Raw genomic sequence first — 18,912 nt, 5'->3', positions numbered from 1 at the left:
GCTGTATTTTTCTCCTGGGTTCTGCATTTTCATTATTAGAAAGAACATTCTGCAGCTCCTGTTCTCAATTACATTTTAGTAGCCCTAAGGTTATGATTTCTGCCTCTGGTTACACAGGTGTAATTAGAAATGTAATTTTTGTCAACTGAATTTTGCCAGTTCCACTGATCTGCATGGCAAAATGGACCTTCCTTAATTTTTCCCACCCTGCACCAATGACCAAATGCATTTACACACACTTTACTCCAACTAATAAAAAGCACAGGGAGGTTTCTATTATACACAGGGCGTCTACATGTTGACCTATGGCAACGTAGCAATCGCATAGGTCTACATATGATCGCCAGCTAAGTCACTGTAGCAGTGCACTCCCCCAGTATAGTGAGCTGCTATGAGACATAGCTGGGAAATTTATCCATGTGTAGCATGCACAGAGCAGGAGGAAGTACTGCGCCATGCTTTAGTACTTCCAAGATGAAGTACTAAAGCACAGCGCCATAGCAACGTTGCCATATGGTGACATGTAGACACACCTATTGAGAGCAGATGATTTAAAAAGTATTATTTTATATTCTTTATTGCTTCCTCCAGAATAGAATCACACATTCACGTTTCCCTTATCTCCAGCAGCACGCCTCTTGAATATTCAACACTTGAGAGTTGACACACTGAACCAGATTGCTCCTTGCCTTGTAGCTGCTGTTCAGTACTTGTCTAGTGTCACCTTTGTAACATCATTTGAGAGAAAGTACTGGAGTGAGTAGGACACAGTATTGGACTCTGACTCCCACTCTACAGCCAGATCTCTTGTCAGTACAAGCCAGTCATCTCTCTGGTACAAACTAGCAGAATATAAATACCCATTTCATTGCTCTGGCGCCGGGTTTTTTTTCCAAGCACCTTGTATGAATGGCATTATTCATGGTAGAATAAAAGTGAAGTGGTGAAACAATCTGATGTAACTGATTCTTCTAAATCTGTAAAACACTGCAAATTGCAAGCCATCCTGGACACGTTACTGGTGTAACTGAACTTGCTAACAGGAGGTCTTTGGCATTGTACAAAGAAAAGGACACGTAACCTGTCTGGGTCAGGTGTTGAGACCTGGCTTAGATTGATAGGGACATAGTTCCTCTCTGCTGCCTGTTCACCATCTGAGAAATAATCTCATGTTGGCTGAGTGCATTTACACCACTCTCCTCATCCCACTGGTAACTTTAGCTGAGAGGTTGAGGTATTCGAGTACTTGGCTACAAACTCCCCTCGTCCCCCATTCTTTCTTCTGGCACAGAGGTACTCCTCAGCCACTGCCAATCTTCTTGCTGTTCTGTAGCTGGAACGGAGGAACACAGGCCCCAGAATGCCTTATTTTTTAAAAGCCACTGGGATTGATTTATAGTTCCCCCCTCCCCCCCAATCAAAGAAGCAGGCAGCCGACTTTGCGGGCAGACTGTGGGGGCCCCCACACCTCTGACTGGCTGAGGGGGGCCTGGTGGTCTCACCCCTCACCACTGATTGATTGAGAGGGCTGTCCGTCATACAGCCTAGCCCCTTGCTGCTGACTGGATGAGAGAGTGCTGTCCGTCGTGCAGCCCCACCCCTCACCGCTGATTGGTGGAGAGGGGCAGAGCCATATGACAGGCAGCCCTCTCAGCCAATCAGTGGCAAGGGGCAGGGACAGCTGCTATACTGGCTGCTCTCCTTTGTGCTGGCAGTCCCCCCCTCTCGCCCCCACCTTCGGAAGCAAGCATTTTGTTGTTAGGTTTTTTTGCTTGTGGATTTCACGGACAATGCCCAACTGCACAATTTCTGTGAAATCGTGAATTAAGTGGGTCCTTACTTAATAGATTATGATGCAAGAATTCAGGGAAGTGCCCCCCTTGTTTCTTTTTTTGATGACTTATAACAGGGTAACTAACACACATGTATCAACTCTGTCTGAATATGTTCAGTGAAGTCCATTGAGGAGTGTTACAAAACAGTAGGTTGTTAGTTTTAACAGCCCTTTTCTAATATTTCCTAATCTTGCATGAGAAATGTATAGGTAAACACCTCTGAGCAAACAGCTTAAACACACGGCTGCAGAGACAAAATGGGGAGACCTCTCCATTTTAAACTTGCAAAACAAGTATATATTCATCTACAAGCTCAGATTTTTCAGCAAATTCGGTGCACTGAGTTTTAGTAGCCTCATATTCACTGTAAAGACAGACTTCCCCCAACTGTCAACTAATTATAGCTATAAAGTATTTATTTTTTCCAGGAACAAATAGCAGCATGATATTGTGTGTCATCTTGTAGCAATATGCTAGATGTTTAGTTGCAGTACAACTAAATATAGAAGCACACCAAGTATAACTAACTGAAATGGAATGATTTTATCAGAATCAGCTTGCATGTTGGATTTGTCTTCCTTTTGGGTTGCTTTCATTTAAAACTGTTTAAGCCATGTTTACATTTACTTAACTTAGGAATTTTCTAGCCTAGAAGCCTTCCTGATGTTAGCTGAACAAATGAAATGAAATGAAACAAATGAAAATGCCTCAGATTAAAGGGGGTCCCAAAATGTTCCAAATCATTACACAAATCAACAAACTATCTTACTTACTAGACAAACAATATGAATCCCCTCTTGACTGTAAATTTCATATGGCCTACTCCAGGAACCCATAAACTTAATTGCTTCACATACCATCCTATTTCAAAATGGTTGTGAAAGAAATAAATTGAACATCAAGCTTAAGCATCAGAACTAGGGAACTAGGGGTGTGCAAAACAAGCCATATTCAATTCGGGTTTGGGTTCGGCCCAAATCAGGGACCGTGATTCAATTCGTTGATTCGAATCACTGTCCTGATTCGATTCGGCCAAATCTGAATCTGAAGATTCGATGCTGATTTGGAGACTCAGCGACTTGGCCACAGACACAGCTTTATATGTTTTTTCTACATACCTTGAGGTACCAGGTGTGGTTCATGAATGCTGCAATAGTGGAGCAGATGAAGCATCCCACAGGAGCACGGGGAACCCCACCACATGCTCAGCAGCGAACCTGGAAGTGGACTGGAAGTACTGGAAGGAACCCTTCATGCCCCCAGCTCAGCAATCAGCTGCAGGGGGACCCCAGGTGCCCCCCCAGACCCAGAAGGCACCAGTCACCAAGCCAGGGGGACGCAGAGGGGACCCCCAGTGCACTCCCAGGCAGACGTGGAAGTGGACCGGAAATGCTTCTGGTCCACTTCCAGGTCTGTTACCAAGCGTGCTGGGAACCCCCCTGTGCTCCTGTGGAATGCTCCATCTGCCCCAGCATCACAGCATTCACGAGCCGCCTGGTACCTTGAGGTATGTAGAAAAAACATTTAAAACTGTGTCTATGTCCGAAGCATTGAATCTCTCCGAATCAATTCAGAGGGTTCAACTCAATTCGGAGAGATTAAAGGGTCTCCTGTTTCGATTCGGATTCAGAGATTCAACCACCGAATCAAGCCAAATCTCCACCAAATCATATCAGCGACTGAAGCTTTGCACAGCCCTACTGGGAACCCCTAGTCTACATCTAAACCAGTTTCTAATTTCAATCTGCTCAACAGAAAATGAGATACAAGAGTTTGGCTCTGAGCAAGTATTTTTCATTCTACCTGCTGACAGTGAAGGTTGAAATAATTATTTTTGCTGAAGAGACTGTGGCTACTGCTGGCAGGGATTGTCAATGCCTCCCCTACAGGAGGGAGGGCTGCAAGACATTCTTATGTCTGTAACTGTCCAGGTTCTACTCAAAATAATTGTCTCTTGATGCCGGCTTCCCAGCCAATCACCTCCTTGTCTCCAGCCTTCCCTTTTTTGGGGTAGGTCATTGAACATGGTATCACCTGACAACTCCAGGCACAGTTGAATTCCTGGACCTCTTTTGGTCTGGCTTTCATTCTGTACAGTGTGGAGCTTGATAGGGAAAACTGTACCCTATTGATCCTAGTAGCTCTTTCAGTGGTCTTTTATACAGTTGACCATGAGATGTTGGTAATATGTCTATGTGATCTGGTAGGTTATTTGCAGCTAAGGCAACAATGATGGGTAAGCACTTATCATCCCCTCAGGACGTTTCCTGCAGTGTCCCCCAGGGTTCCATCTTGTTATCTCTCCTGTTCAATGTGTAACTGAGTCTACAAGGTGAGATTATACAAGGATCTGGAGTGGCTGATGTCACAGATGCTGATGACATCCAGCTATCTCTCCTTTTCATCTGACCTAGGCTATGCAGTCTTGATTTTACCCAGTGCCTGGCTGAAGCTGGGTACCAGATGCAGGTAAAACTACTGAAGCTGAATCCAGATAAAACAGAAGTGATGATGGTCAGATCTCATGATTCGAGGGAACAGGGACATCATCATTGCTGGGGTTCACTCTTCCTTTGTCACTTGGGTTTGCAGCCTTGGAGCCTTGGAGCTTGGGCTGGCAGGAGTGGTTAGGAGTGGTTTTTACCAACTCCATCTTGTAAGAGGGCTTTACCATTTATTTCAGGCTTGGGTCTAGCTACCACCACCCATGCCTTGATAACCTCAAGGCTAGAGTTCTTCAATGCACTCTACATAGGGCTGCCTTAGAGGACTGTCTGGAAGCTAGAGCTGATGCAGGGATGGGTCACCAGGAGCACAAAACTGCAGTGCGCAAGAGTCTACATTGGCTTCCAATAGCTTTCCAGGTGTTGGTTTTGACTTTTACAGTCCTAAATAGTCTGAGCCCTGCATGCCTTATACCCCACTGAAATGAGCTGAAAGCAATCTCCAGTATGTACCATGAGAGCAGAAGGTCCTTCCTCAGTAGTTGCTCTTCCATTTTTGGAATGCCTTACCATGACCACTACCTTAGGCCTGCCAGAGCCTGAGGCTGAATATCTTTCAAGAAGCTATGTAAAAACTTTTAATTTGGGCAGCCTTTTAGCAGGTAGGCTTAAGTTTTATTGTAACCTGCTTTTGGGGGAGGGCAGCATAGACATCAAATAAATTATATTAATTAAAAATACCTACTACAAGCTGACTGACTTGTGGCCTTTGTGCAAGTAGTGGGTGGTCTCAGTTTTGATCGCCTACTGATATGAATAGCAAATAAAGATGACAGTTTCAGCATGGTAAAAGGAAAATTGTGCAGAATTATGAAGTGTTATCCTGCTGAGGGTGATCACTGCAAATATGAATTACAATGCTTTATGAGAAGAACACTGGGAACTCTGTGCAGTCATAGTGTTGCCATCCCCTGTGGGGGATAAACAGAAGTCTTTGCTTCCAAAGACTTTCAGCTCCTTTCAAAAACTTAAATCATTCTTAAATATGTTAATATTCTAAAAAGTAGATGTTAACACTCATGGATACCCATTTCTAAAAGGTTAGGCAAAATCTGTACTTTCTGTGTCTCTTCAATATAAAACAATCACCTCTTTTACTGTTTGTAGGAAAGTCTAGTGAAATGGACTTTAACATTGTTATAAAGGAAAGTAATAGAGACCACTCAAACTGTAAAACAACTTTTAATACTGTTTTGAGACTTTTTGCCTTTGAATATGAAACTATCTAAACTAAAATCTTCTAGCATGTAAAATTCAACAGTTGTAAATGAAAATAAATGTGAAGTGTGAGCCTCACTGTAGAGAATTAAGCCAGGCTGCTTTGCATTCATATTATCACCTAGCCATGTATATGAAAACAGGTAACTTATCTGACTCATAGCATCCCACAGCTAATACACCCTAGCACCCCTTCAATTCATTTCAGCAATGGTTACTTCTCAATCCCTCTTCCTGGCCTATTATTCTAGCTAGATTGCTGCCTGCAGAGTCTCTTCTTCAAACTACATGATCCTAGGTCTCCCAGCCTTTTCTTAAGCTAGAAAAGTCATGGAATCCCTGTCACTGGAACTTTTTAAGTACAAGTTATACAAATATATAACTTGGGAGAATTTGGAAAAGGATGAATGTACAGTACTTTGAACAGGAGGTTGGTCTAAATGGGTTTCCAAGTTCCCTCAAAGCTTATTTTCCATAATTCTTTAAGCTGCTTAATTTGAAATCCTCTGTTATGAAGCTTGAGGTAGGTACCACTTGAGATACTTTCAGGAGAATGAAACCCCTTCCTGAAAGTATATTGCTGAAGGTATTACTACTAATTTGTTAAGCTTTAGCAGAGCTATATTTTCAATGCCTGGAGAAAGTTGTGTGCTTGGAAGTAAACACTTTACAATATCTAGATATGAAGGGGGGGATCCATATGGCAAAACAAGTTTCATACTAAGGCTCTTGCCTATCTCTTACAGGCACCTGTATGTCATGAAGAAACTAATCTCTTATGCACTACCTCTAGGAAGTTATGTTTTCAGTTGACAGAGGATGAGTCCATTCCTTCTGCTGCCTTTTGATTCCCAAACAAAGACTAAATGTAGGTAAATATATATCAGTTTGTATTTTAAACAATGCATAAATAACTTGTGGAATTTGCTGCCACAAGATACTGCAGAAGCCAATAATATAACTGGGTTCATAGATTCATAGATGTTAGGGTCGGAAGGGACCTCAATAGATCATTGAGTCCGACCCCCTGCATAAGCAGGAAAGAGTGCTGGGTCTAGATGACCCCAGCTAGATACTCATCTAACCTCCTCTTGAAGACCCCCAGGGTAGGGGAGAGCAACACCTCCCTTGGGAGCCCGTTCCAGACCTTGGCCACTCGAACTGTGAAGAAGTTCTTCCTAATGTCGAATCTAAATCTGCTCTCTGCTAGCTTGTGACCATTATTTCTTGTAACCCCCGGGGGTGCCTTGGTGAATAAATACTCACCAATTCCCTTCTGTGCCCCCGTGATGAACTTATAGGCAGACACAAGGTCGCCTCTCAACCTTCTCTTGCGGAGGCTGAAAAGGTCCAGTTTCTCTAGTCTCTCCTCGTAGGGCTTGGTCTGTAGGCCCTTAACCATACGAGTGGCCCTTCTCTGGACCCTCTCCAGGTTATCCGCATCCTTCTTGAAATGTGGCACCCAGAATTGCACACAGTACTCCAACTGCAGTCTGACCAGCGACCGATAGAGGGGAAGTATCACCTCCTTGGACCTATTCGTCATGCACCTGCTGATGCACGATAAAGTGCCATTGGCTTTTTTGATGGCTTCTCGTCACACTGCTGACTCATGTTCATCTTGGAGTCCACTAGGACTCCAAGATCCCTTTCCACTTCCGTGCCACCCAGCAGGTCATTTCCTAGACTGTAGGTGTGCTGGACATTTTTCCTCCCTAGGTGCAGCACTTTGCATTTCTCCTTGTTGAACTGCATCCTGTTGTTTTCTGCCCACTTGTCCAACCTGTCCAGGTCTGCTTGCAGCTGTTCCCTGCCCTCCGGCGTGTCCACTTCTCCCCATAGCTTTGTGTCATCTGCAAACTTGGACAGAGTACATTTCACTCCCTCATCCAAGTCACTGATGAAGACATTAAAGAGTATCGGTCCAAGGACCGAGCCCTGCGGGACCCCGCTGCCCACACCCTTCCAGGTCGAAACCGACCCATCTACCACGACTCTCTGGGTGTGACCCTCCAGCCAATTCGCCACCCACCGGACTGTGTAGTCATCCAAGTCACAGCCTCTTAACTTGTTCACCAGTATGGGGTGGGATACCGTATCGAAGGCCTTCCTGAAGTCTAAGTATACGACATCCACCCCTCCTCCTGTGTCCAGGCATTTTGTAACCTATTTTCCATAAAAAGAGACTATCTGGGCTATTAAACATTTGAGAAGAGTTTATATCTCTCTAGGACATCCTTAAAAATATGACTGCTGGTGACTAGGAAGATAAGACAGTGGATAGATCATTCTGCTGCCCAGTTTATTGTACTCCTTCTCTAAAGCATCTGTTACTCACTGCTATCAGAAACAAGGCACTGAGTTAGATCAGGCGTTCCCAACCCCCGGGCCGCAGGTCAGCTGCCAGACTGGAAGTGACTGCAGACCAGCAAACCTTGGACTAGAAGTGACCAGCATACTGCAGACCGGCAGCCAACCGTTTTTTATACTGAATATAAAAAAGGGTTGGCTGCCGGCCCACAGTCTGCCGGTCACTGCTGGTCTGCAGTTTGCCGGTCCGCAGTCACTTCCAGTCTATTGTGACTTCCAGTTCATGGTTTCCCAGGCTGCGGCATAAAAAGGTTGGGAACCCCTGAGTTAGATGGACTTTTAGTTTAAGTCCAAATGGCAGTTCTTATGTTCTTACAGATAAAACTTGAGGAAACTGAAAGGCTCAGTACTAGAGTGTTGCTTTTCACTCACTTGCTATGTGGTTTTATTCTTTCTTGTTTTATAAGAGGTGTACAAAGACTTTCCTTATCTAAAGATCCATTTCTGTAGAGGAACAAATGCTGCTTTCCCACGTGGATTTTATCCTCTTTCTTGGCTTGGGCAAAATGTAGACTGATGTGCAATGTCCCTTGAGGGAAGAGGACAGTTTCTGAGAACCAGACTCCACATTAGAAGTCTAAAGATGTCCCTCTGTCTTCTCAACACTCCACATATTTCAACTTCAATTTTACCTCTACACTAAAATGAACAAAGTCACTAATTTCTTTGCTCTGAGATGATATTTTTTACTTGCTTTTTGGGGAACATACATCTCCTATCAAGGAACTCCTTGGAACTAGAAGTTTAAAACTAATTTATAGCTTTGTGTTTGTCAATCAGTTATGAAAGGAAGATTGGGCTTTCTGCTAAGCAGTAGTGTTGCAAGCTTAAGGCTACAGATCCTTTAAGACCACAGGGATTTTAGGATATTAAAGTGATGACGACACTGAGCCTTTATTTTCCTCAAACAAGCATCAGTTCCCAAAATTAAGGCAATTTTATTTTCCACTAATGGAAGAATGTTAAGAGAGTTGGATTTTTCCACTTCCTTTTCTTCTTTCAAAACACTTTTCCCTACTGCAATCCACAACAAACCAGAAACATTCAGTACTACCATCTCATTTGAACATGAGTTTAACAGTAACTTTATTTCCACAAATCTGTATTCCAGGCTTCATTAAATCAATGACATGTTCAGCTTCATTACTTTTTCATTCATTGCTTTTCCCACATTTTCAGTTAAACTCTCACCACTTTTGAAGTGAAAGACAAAAGTATGTTATCTAGAACAAGTTAGTATATATCAGATCTTAAAGTAACAGATGAAAAAAATTTAGTATTGTTTAAATGAGGTAGTTTAAAATATGGCACAACAGTTTTTCAACCATATTCTGCTTCAAAAATGCCCCATTTTTGCATACTATTTCACACATGCTATTCTTTAATCAGGTGAGAAGTTTACTTCACTGCATGGGAAGAGCCACCGAGGTCAACAGGAATACCGACAAGTTTAAAATCAAGCATGGGCATGTTGTTGCAGGAACGATAGGATGATCATGTTGCCCAACACATCTCACTGTGACACTGTACTTTCAACTAGTTAAAACTTTGCCAAAAATGTTTGAACCGTGCACCTCAGATGGAATTTTTTCTTGAAACTTTCTGCCAAAATGGTTCAGTCATGTCCAAGCAGTTAAGGGAAAAATACAATTTTTGCCCATGTTAAATTCCTTGATTTTAAGCACCTAGCTGCTTTGGAATAGTGACTTGTAACCTGGCAGGGGATGACTTTTGTACAAGATTTGTGCCTTTTTCTTCTCCTACTGATTTAACTAAGTTAAATTTCTGAAACAACTGCAATACAAACATGCTCAGCTGTGATCACTTAGATTTTATCATTAGATTTCCTTAACGGGGTTCTGCTTACATTGGGCATGCTCTTGCCAAGGCTCAACAGGACTCTCTGCCTGCAGTTGCAGCTCTAGGTTCATGTGGACTATGTTAGGTCTAGGCACTCATCCAAGAACAGATGTGGGCTCACAGTGGTCTCCCAGAGTGAAAGAGAAGGCTGCCTGTTTCAAACGCAGGGGGCAAAAGGGCTAGATATGTCAGAGGAGAAGAGGGGAAAGTAAATTGAGACTAGAGATTTTATGAAGAGGTGAAAAGTAGATTGAGCCTAGGGGTTTACATGGAAGGTAGAGTTGGGGAACTTGAACTAATTGGGCAGAAAGACTGGGTTTAGAAGTTAATACGTGAAGAGGAGACCACTGAAGTTAGATGAGGAGTTGTCAAGGGAGGGTGAGACTGAGAACCTATGGGGAGGGAAAATTAAAGGAGAGAGAAATTGATAAAGAGAAGAGAAGAGAAGAAAAGAGAAGAGAAGAGAAGAGACTGGCTGGACAGTGAGCCTGAGGAAGAAACTGAATTTGTGATATGGTGACAGCAAAGACAGAAAATATGGGCAAGGAATAAAGACAATCACAGCTAGGGGAAGAAATGCAAAATGAGAAAAAAATAAATTGCTGAGTAACTGCACAGCAAGCTGTCACCATCCATTTTGTACACTGAATAAGGCCAGGCTCCTGCAGGGAAAAAAAAGGGTGAATGTTGTTAGGCAACATCATGAAAAATATATACAACAGAGCTCAGTAAAGTCTGCACGCACAGCATTTGCTTTTGGCATTTTCTGAATTTTGAGTGCTAGATTTTACAACCTTAACTTTCTGTTAATTTGTGCTCATATGTGCCTCTGTGTAATCTATTTTAGAACAGGAAAGAAATGGTATATAGGAAGGCATTTTGCCCATACTTTTCTATATACTGTACATCTTTGACAGTTTGCAGAAAGCAGAGGAAAGAATTTTGAACACAGATAATCATGACACTGCTTATGCAATTACTATGAATAATCAAAATACAGAACACACCTGTTGTGTAGTCACATTTTCTGCAAATCCAAAGTCTACCAAAAACATACAAGATCACAGTGTATAAGCAACCGCATTTCCTAATGAAAGGCCCAATACTATACACAAATCATATATTCATTATTTGGGATGGCAAGCATTCATGGTTGAACAAAACAGTTAACATTTCTTTAGACTTTAGACTTATTAAACTGTACTATACAATTCATTGAAACACACGTCAATGGAGTTTCACTTAAACACTGCTGTGAAGTAAGGAACTTTTACTTCTATTTTACAGATAGGGAACTGAAGCACAGGGTAGATTGGGTGACTTGCCCAGGGTCATGCACAGTACGTGGCTAAGCTGGGAACGGCACTGCTGTTCCACTGCACCAAACCATCCTTCCTAACCTTTCTTTGCCCTTTTACAATTTTCAAATGCAATCAAGTGGCTGCATTTATTGCACCTGTTCAGTAAGACCTGCTGTATAATCCATAGTTTATTATTTCTCAATGACATTCTCATAACTCATAACTAAGTCAGATGTTCATGAAACACAAATAATCTAAAGTCTCCTATAAAAGATCTAATCTTAATGTTTTTGTACTCTTTATGTACATGTTTTAATAGCTCTATGGACTTGAATCTTCAATGGAATGAAGGTTAATGTTTACAAGCAAAATTACTCAATATGTTTTCATTGTCCTTAAATGAAGATGAACTTGATGAAAATAATATTAATTAGTGCACCACAACAGTAAAATGTCTAATAAGATTAAGTCTGGATAAGTATCATCTTCTTTCAATAAACATCAATAACCCATTTGTTCAACACCTTATAACTCAACCTTATAGGATGAAAGGAAAAAAAATCCTAAAGTATTTGTAATTTCAACTGAAATGACACACACGCACAAATGCTCCATGTTTTTTGTAAAAGGTATTTAGATAGGCATGTTCTGTTTATAGAGCTATAAAAATTTAGATTTATTCCAGGAGACCCATCCCATGAACACAATGTCAATAAAAAGGTAAACAAGGGGTGCTCAACCCCCAGCCCATGGGTCCAGGCCCAGACAGGGCATGCTGTGGAGCATCGCAGGCTTTCCCCCCTGCCCCTCCCCATCCCAGACTGTGCCCAGCTCCAGGCTAAACGATAACCAGTAAACTAGAATCGGTTATCACTGAGCTGATCGGTTAAATGATTAATAATGTAATCTTTCACGTCCCTAATCCAGTGCCAATTCTGTCATATAAGGAGCTCCCTTGAAATTAATTCTTCATAATGTTCTAACTTTTATACAAGGCTTAGACATTTCATTTCACATGGTTAAGTGAAGGTTGTGTTGTCTGCATGAAAAATTAGCTTCTCTCACGTGAAAGTGTTAGATTTAGACAGTTTCTAATTAGCCTAGAACTGCCTAAGAGATTGCTCATTTCCTACAAACCCATGAAAGAACAAAGACCAATTAAAGCTTAGAAGTCCTTGCTCTTTTCATAATGTATTTGTGCAATTATTTTCTGCATATGCTTTTTATGCTGAGTTCCACATTTTCTGCTTAGGCTGCCTATACACATGCAAATAATCTGGGAGAATTCCCCCAGGTTTATTCTCACGGTAGAAAAAAAAAAACTTACCCAGAGCCACATTTACAGAAATTTGAATGCTAAGGCCCTGAAGAGTGGAGAGTTTGCAGTGCTGACACTATACAGTCAAGGGGGGCCTGTGCAAACATCTCAGTGCGCTCTGTGGGCTCCCTTAGTCTGCCTGGCAATAGTAGACATCAGTGCATAGGGCAGCCCTGATTGGCTAACCCAGACTGTCCGTGGTCAGCCTGTATTGTCAATATGCATAGACATTCAGTCTCCCAGGAGAAATTCTCTTGGTAGTGATTTAACCCTGTTGTTCCCACATTTTTCTCCTGGAGTGGCCACTTTTACTCTAGGAGAAAAAGCCTGAACATCTGTACACTTGTGGTTCCTCCTGAGAGAGCAGTGACACTCCCAAGCGAAACTGAATGTCTCTATACAAGGCCTTAGTTTTCTGAATTTACTTCGGCATTATGGTAGAAGGGCACCACTAGATGGTGAAAAAACAGGATAATTTTCCCTGCCAAGGCTACAATTCCTTTCTGGGAGCAGGGCAATGCCAGCTGTGAAATATCAAAATCTCACAGCACACAAAGTTGTACTGGGAGGATCTGCAGCCTAAGCTTGGAGCAGGGTCTAGGAAAAGGGTTAGGGGTTCTCTTCTGTTCCTGGAACTCTATCTGGCTGGCTTAGTTCTCTCAGTTTAGACTTGGCTGAAGGATGAAATCCCCTTACACTGCTGACCTTTTAAGGATTGTAAAACACTACATTTCATTTAGTGTTTTACAGTGCAAGTGGCCATAAACGTGCGGAAATGCTATCCAGTTGCACAGAATCCTGGCTGTTCTAATCAATGTCTCACGGTCATTCTTCAATAAACTTGAAATGACAGCCTGAAGGTTTCAAACTGAAAAAAAGGAAAAACTAAAAAGAACATTTTCACGTAGTCCACTGTTCCACTAGGTTCAGGATGTGGATCCTGTGCATACTGTCTTACACTCCATTAACAATAAAACAAAAATACAAGTATCATCACAAGCACTTTAACATTGAACTAGTGGCTTTAATAGCCATGATGGTAGTGCAGCATTTGCCTTTTTCAACCCGCAGAACTCCCTTTATTACTAACAAATGTGTCTATCTCAGTAAGACTGAGAAACACATTCAGTCAAATCCCACTGCAAAAGCAGTTTCACGCATGGATTGTCTTCTCTCAAAGCCATTTCTCTAATACCTCATAACCTTTCTTACTTTCATGAATTTATCAATTAAATTTAACGTATTTCCCCTCTACTTCCAATTCTCCATAGCTGAGCAAAAAGACCAGTTGAAGAGAATCTATGACTAGACCAGAGTCCAGTTTGTGATTTTTAGTTGTAGTTGTAATACATAATCCCATGGCGATCTGTATGCAAAGCCCAAAATAGCCGATACATAATGTTAAGATGTCACTACTGGAAAACACTATTCAAATAATTAAATCTACAGAAAGAAATGTGCATTGAATAAATTTAATTCTTTAATATGGACCTCCTTAATTCCGGAAGGACCTTAGGTTATATTTTAAGTAACAAACACACTGGCATTCTGGTAATTACCATAGTGAATTAAGCGCAGCTGACAATGACAAATCTCTAAAACCAATTGTTAAACATTATTTCAATGGAGAAACTGTTTAAAAGCCACAGTAAGTGTTTTTAAATGCAAAAAGCTTTTGAAGAACATATTTCAAATAACTATTGGCAGAACACTCACCTAGTTTTGTAAATAAACACATACATTCATGGGGTGTACATATGAGGAGATTAGTATGTTTTAGAGCAGTCTTCCACTACAGAAAAGGAAAAAACACGAACACTTTCAAGAATAAATACTAGAAATTGCTGACATTCATTAAAAAAACTGATTCTGCTTTTACATAAGCAAAGCAGGACTAAAGTGACTCCTGATCATATGTCCTCAAGCCTTGGCACTGATGATCAAATCAGAAACTGTTTTTTACTGTCAAGAACATGTTTGTATATTTAAACTGAGCTGGCTGTAGGGTAGGTAACTAATCCAATTAAACTTTCTAAAGATTAGAAGTAAAGATAGCCCTAATTGTGTTTTTTCACAGCAGTTCAATGTGGGCTCTTGGAAGCAAGAGCAAAGCAAGTTAGTTAGACAAGAGAACTTCCAGTTTGTACCAACGAAATAAATCTATGTCCTTTATCAGCTGTAGAGTAAATCATGTAATTTATTATTGGGTCAGTACCAGCATGTACCAACTGCAGTAGACTATTTGACAACACAAACTTATTCACGCTGCAGAAAAGGGCTTATCAATATAACAACTCTTTCCTGTAAAGTACAATACCTGCTCTCTGGAGTGAAGACTATATAGGAGTTATTGTTTATGCTTTCACTTTGTAATGTAATACAAACTGCTATATTTGGAGTGAAAGTGAATTTCCATTGTCATCTGCCTTGCATAACACTGACTTAAATTAACACTTGCCTATTAGCCAGTCACATAGCACACAAACCGTCAACCAAACGACCCCCCACCCAAACCACAGCAGCCACCACATTTTGGACCTTTCATATTAAGAGACCTTTCTTATTTTCTGTAACTGTGACAAGGGGCACTCCCGGGCCCGGTCACAGTACTGGCCTGCCCTTCTGTCTAGGGCAGTCTGCCCAGTCTTTCCTGCCATGAAGAATCCCTTTGGTTGTGACCTACAAACCCCAGCTTGAACATGTCAGATGCATCATTAATGTCCTCCAACCCAGTGGTTCATCCTGCACAAAGCATAGGCGATCAGTACAGGGTGCACACTACATGCAGCACCCTGCTAGACCAGCCCTGTGTGCTGACTCTGGCATGGCCTGATTCGAACCAGTGATAATCCAGCATGGGCACTATATCAGATCCAGCCTGCATGCAAGACAGGATCCGCAGACCGCATGCAGAGCATGGGGCCAGTCCAAACCCACGGGCTGCATCGTAGGGCTCCATGAGTTGGATCTGACCTGTCAGATGTATTTTTTTTTCCACTCCAGGTCTAAACCGAGACTATGGAGTCTTATCCCATTACTTGGATTAGCTTTTATAACCCTTGTGTCCCTCGGTGGGTTAAACTGCTTCTTTCGGTCTCCTACCCATCTTCACTCAGAGCACTTTTTTCTCCGCCCCCCCCCCCCCCAATTCCCTAACATTTGCATTCTTATCTCTGCTTTTTATTTAGCAGCTCTGCTTCCTCCAGTCCTTTCACAGCATCTGAAGTAAGCCCTTGTTTACAAACATGCTACACATCTCTGATTTAGTCTACATATAAAGGTTCAAATCTACCCTGCCTTCTGCCTGACTTCAAGTTAAGGTGGCTAACTACCTCTCTGTAACTTTTGAAATACAGCTAAGTAAACACTGACTTTAACAAACAGCTGTTACCAAATCTTAAATAAAAAGCAAAGTCAGTACACTAAGGAAAAAGGGCAGCAGTTTGGGCACAGTCTCAAGGTCATGCCCTTCTCCAAAATGCAAAAGTTTCCACAAGAAAACTGCAAACCATGAGCTAAGTATTACATAAAACACAGTAATGTCAAGAGACCCCCAAGCAAGGCCCTCTGTCCTGAGTATGTGACCAGTGCTTCCAAATAATAATTTATCAAAATCCTATGGTTTTTTCTTCCCTTTAAAGGCCAAGTTCCTGGTAACACATAATCATATGAAGACCTCAGATCTCCTTTTTGCAGATGCCTTTGTAGTATCAGCCAAAAATATGTATTTTAAAAATCTGATAATCTTTTTTTTCAGAAGATGCCTGACCAGTTGAGCTTGCTGAATACTATACGCCATAGTAAAAGTCCCTGAGCTACATAGTTTTAACACAACCTGGGACTGTAAGCCAAGAGGCGAACAAAACAGATGTGTCAGAGAAGATGAGATAAACAAAATATTTTGCACAGTAATGGTAGTCATGTATTTTAGTACACATCCTTGAATAACAAGACTGGAAAATATGCCAAGTTTGTAATCCAGTGCATCTAGAGACAAGTAGTTAAGGATCTGTGAAATCTCTCTTTAACCACATCAAAATTTAAACTAGTCCCGTGATATGTCAGGAACCAGGAATTCAAAGACTTATTTTACCTATAAACAATAATTTGAAAAAAAATGCTTGAAAGGGAAAACAAACTTCTCTCTAAAAGACCATAAACATACTCCTAGGGGGATTCATCTTTATAAAAAATAATGTAGAACAGCTCAAAGTCTACAGCCTTGATTATTTTCACTTCCAGAACACATTATCTGTATAAAACAGAAAAACTGCATACATAGAAAAACTGTGGAATTAATAAAAAAGGATATGTCTGTATCCCATTCACCGTGCTCCGAGGGAAGAATCATTTGAAGAATGCCTTGGCCATTCACTACTGCTCAGTGCTCCAAAACCAAAAATGCAAAAAGACAAGGGGCATGGTCAACCCCCCAAATGCCTGCTGTCACTATATCACTGAAGACAAAGCAGTATAGAAGTCACCCCCAGAAAGTGTTCAGTATCACATATCTAGGTTTGACAACAACATGCAGGAAACCAGCGGCCAGAGAGTGCTCAAAACTCTGCTGAATTCCAAATTCTCTGCAATACAAGCTGGTTCGTCAAAACACCATGGTTTTCTCCATACCAATACCAAACTTCCGGAGAGTCCGTTTTCCATGGCCTGCTCTGCTTTGATGGAATCACAGAAAAGTAGGACTAGAAGAAACCTCAGAAGATTGTCTAGTTCAGCCCTTTATTCAAGGACGGATTGAAATTCTCAGTCCCATTCTCCCTTGTTACTTTTACATCAAGCTACATTTACCCTGTAGGTGCGTGGCTTTGTTATGTTTTGTCATGGGTATAGTCCAGTCACCAAAGACAGAACTCAGTTGAGCCGTGTTCCTTTAACAGGTGCTTGGTATACATAGCCAACCAAGCAAGCATATTTACACACCAACAAGAGACGCAGGACACAATTTTCTTTTAGCCTCTGCGGGGTTTCAAAAACCAGGAATCTGTCACATCTTTAGTATCAAGGCCATTATTATATAGAGTGCCATGGGAGATAGAAGATGTTTTGACATTTTTAAACAGGCACAAGTTATTAATTTACTAAAAAAGTAATATCATATCCTACCTGATGACATGCCAGGATATTTCAATATTAAAAGCTGAAATGTGCAAAAAATATCTTAACTTTCTAGTAAGCAGTGATCCTGTTGGAAAGCCTAAAATGGGTTCTGCTGACTTGCTCTTCCAGGAGATTTTTATTTGCATGAGTGGCTTTCTAGGCAGGACTCTTGGAAAGTGGGCTAAGCAGGGAACAAGTAAGCCAAGGCAGAAGGTTCAAGCAGATGTTGCATAGTTTTATTTAGAGCTCCTTTTGTGAAGAACCACCATCTTACAGCAACAGCAATTCATTACACCTTATGTGCACTGTCTTTAACAGTTCAGTAGGAGTCACAGGTTGCTGGAGTAAACTTTGCGTCTGGGTGCATCTACACGAGACACCCACTGCGCAGTTGTTATTGTGCACTTAGTACTTGCATAACCAAGGACTAAATGACTGCGCAGTGACTGGCGTTACTGTGCAGTAGCATCCCAGCACGGTTGCCTGGTGACACTCACTGCGCAGTACTTCGTTCCTACTGTGCAGTAGCATCACATCACAGTTCATGCCAGGCAATACTACTGTGTAGTAGTAATGAGCTACTGCACAGTAAGTGTCTTGTCTAGATGCACCCGCTGACTCCTGGAACAGGACAACGTGAAATCCATATTCTAGTTACATCATCTGCCCCAACACAGCCTGGTCACAGAGGTAGCAAGAATAATATATATAAATTATGGAACTCACAGATCTCAACCTGGTATTAATGATAGAAAAGCAAATGAGCTGCACAACTAAAGCACAGACTACCTATTTAAAGCAATTCAAGAAATACACATTTAAGTACTGCAGTCCGCAAGAAAATTCACGTATTTAGTAATCTAACCTCCTCGGAAGTGTTAGAACAGATGCCAACAATATATCACAATTAGTAATTAAAATAAATTTACTACATATTTGGAACACCAGAAACAGAGTGAAAAATGCCCATCAGATGTAAATTAATATGTATAGTGCTCTGTACATAAGTACAAGCTGAGGTGTTATATTTCCATGATGAAGACAGTAACTATTTGTGGGATCCTACAGAGTATTTTGAGACATCTACAGAGCTACAGCAGAGATTTTAAAACTGATAAAAAGAACATCAGAAACTGTAGAAATCTGCTTTTCATTCAACTGACAGTATACTGTGCACATAAAAAGAAGGAAAAATAATGTAGTGTGAAATTCTACTATATAAGCTATAGCAGGATTAACTTGATAAAATCATTTTATTCCAATTTTGTTAAAATACTGCTTGAACCATGTGAAAAAGAAACTAATAGTTTACACAGCAGTGGTGGCCAACCGTTTTTGGCTGACATGTCACAATTTATTCCCGTACCCTTCTCAAGTGCTCTTCCAATTCC

General features: G+C 41.3%; 1 protein-coding gene across 2 annotated transcripts in view; it reads right to left on the bottom strand.

Annotated features, from left to right (window-relative positions):
- Positions 1-18,912, bottom strand: part of TBC1D4 (TBC1 domain family member 4) — a 166,589-nt gene that overhangs the window by 132,055 nt on the left and 15,622 nt on the right. The window lies entirely within an intron of this gene.

This window comes from Alligator mississippiensis, chromosome 1 (genome assembly GCF_030867095.1).
Source record: "Alligator mississippiensis isolate rAllMis1 chromosome 1, rAllMis1, whole genome shotgun sequence".
In the NCBI taxonomy this organism is placed as follows: Eukaryota; Metazoa; Chordata; order Crocodylia; family Alligatoridae; genus Alligator; species Alligator mississippiensis.
The sequence above is the reverse complement of the archived record's forward strand: the minus strand, read 5'-3'. Positions and strand labels throughout refer to the sequence as shown.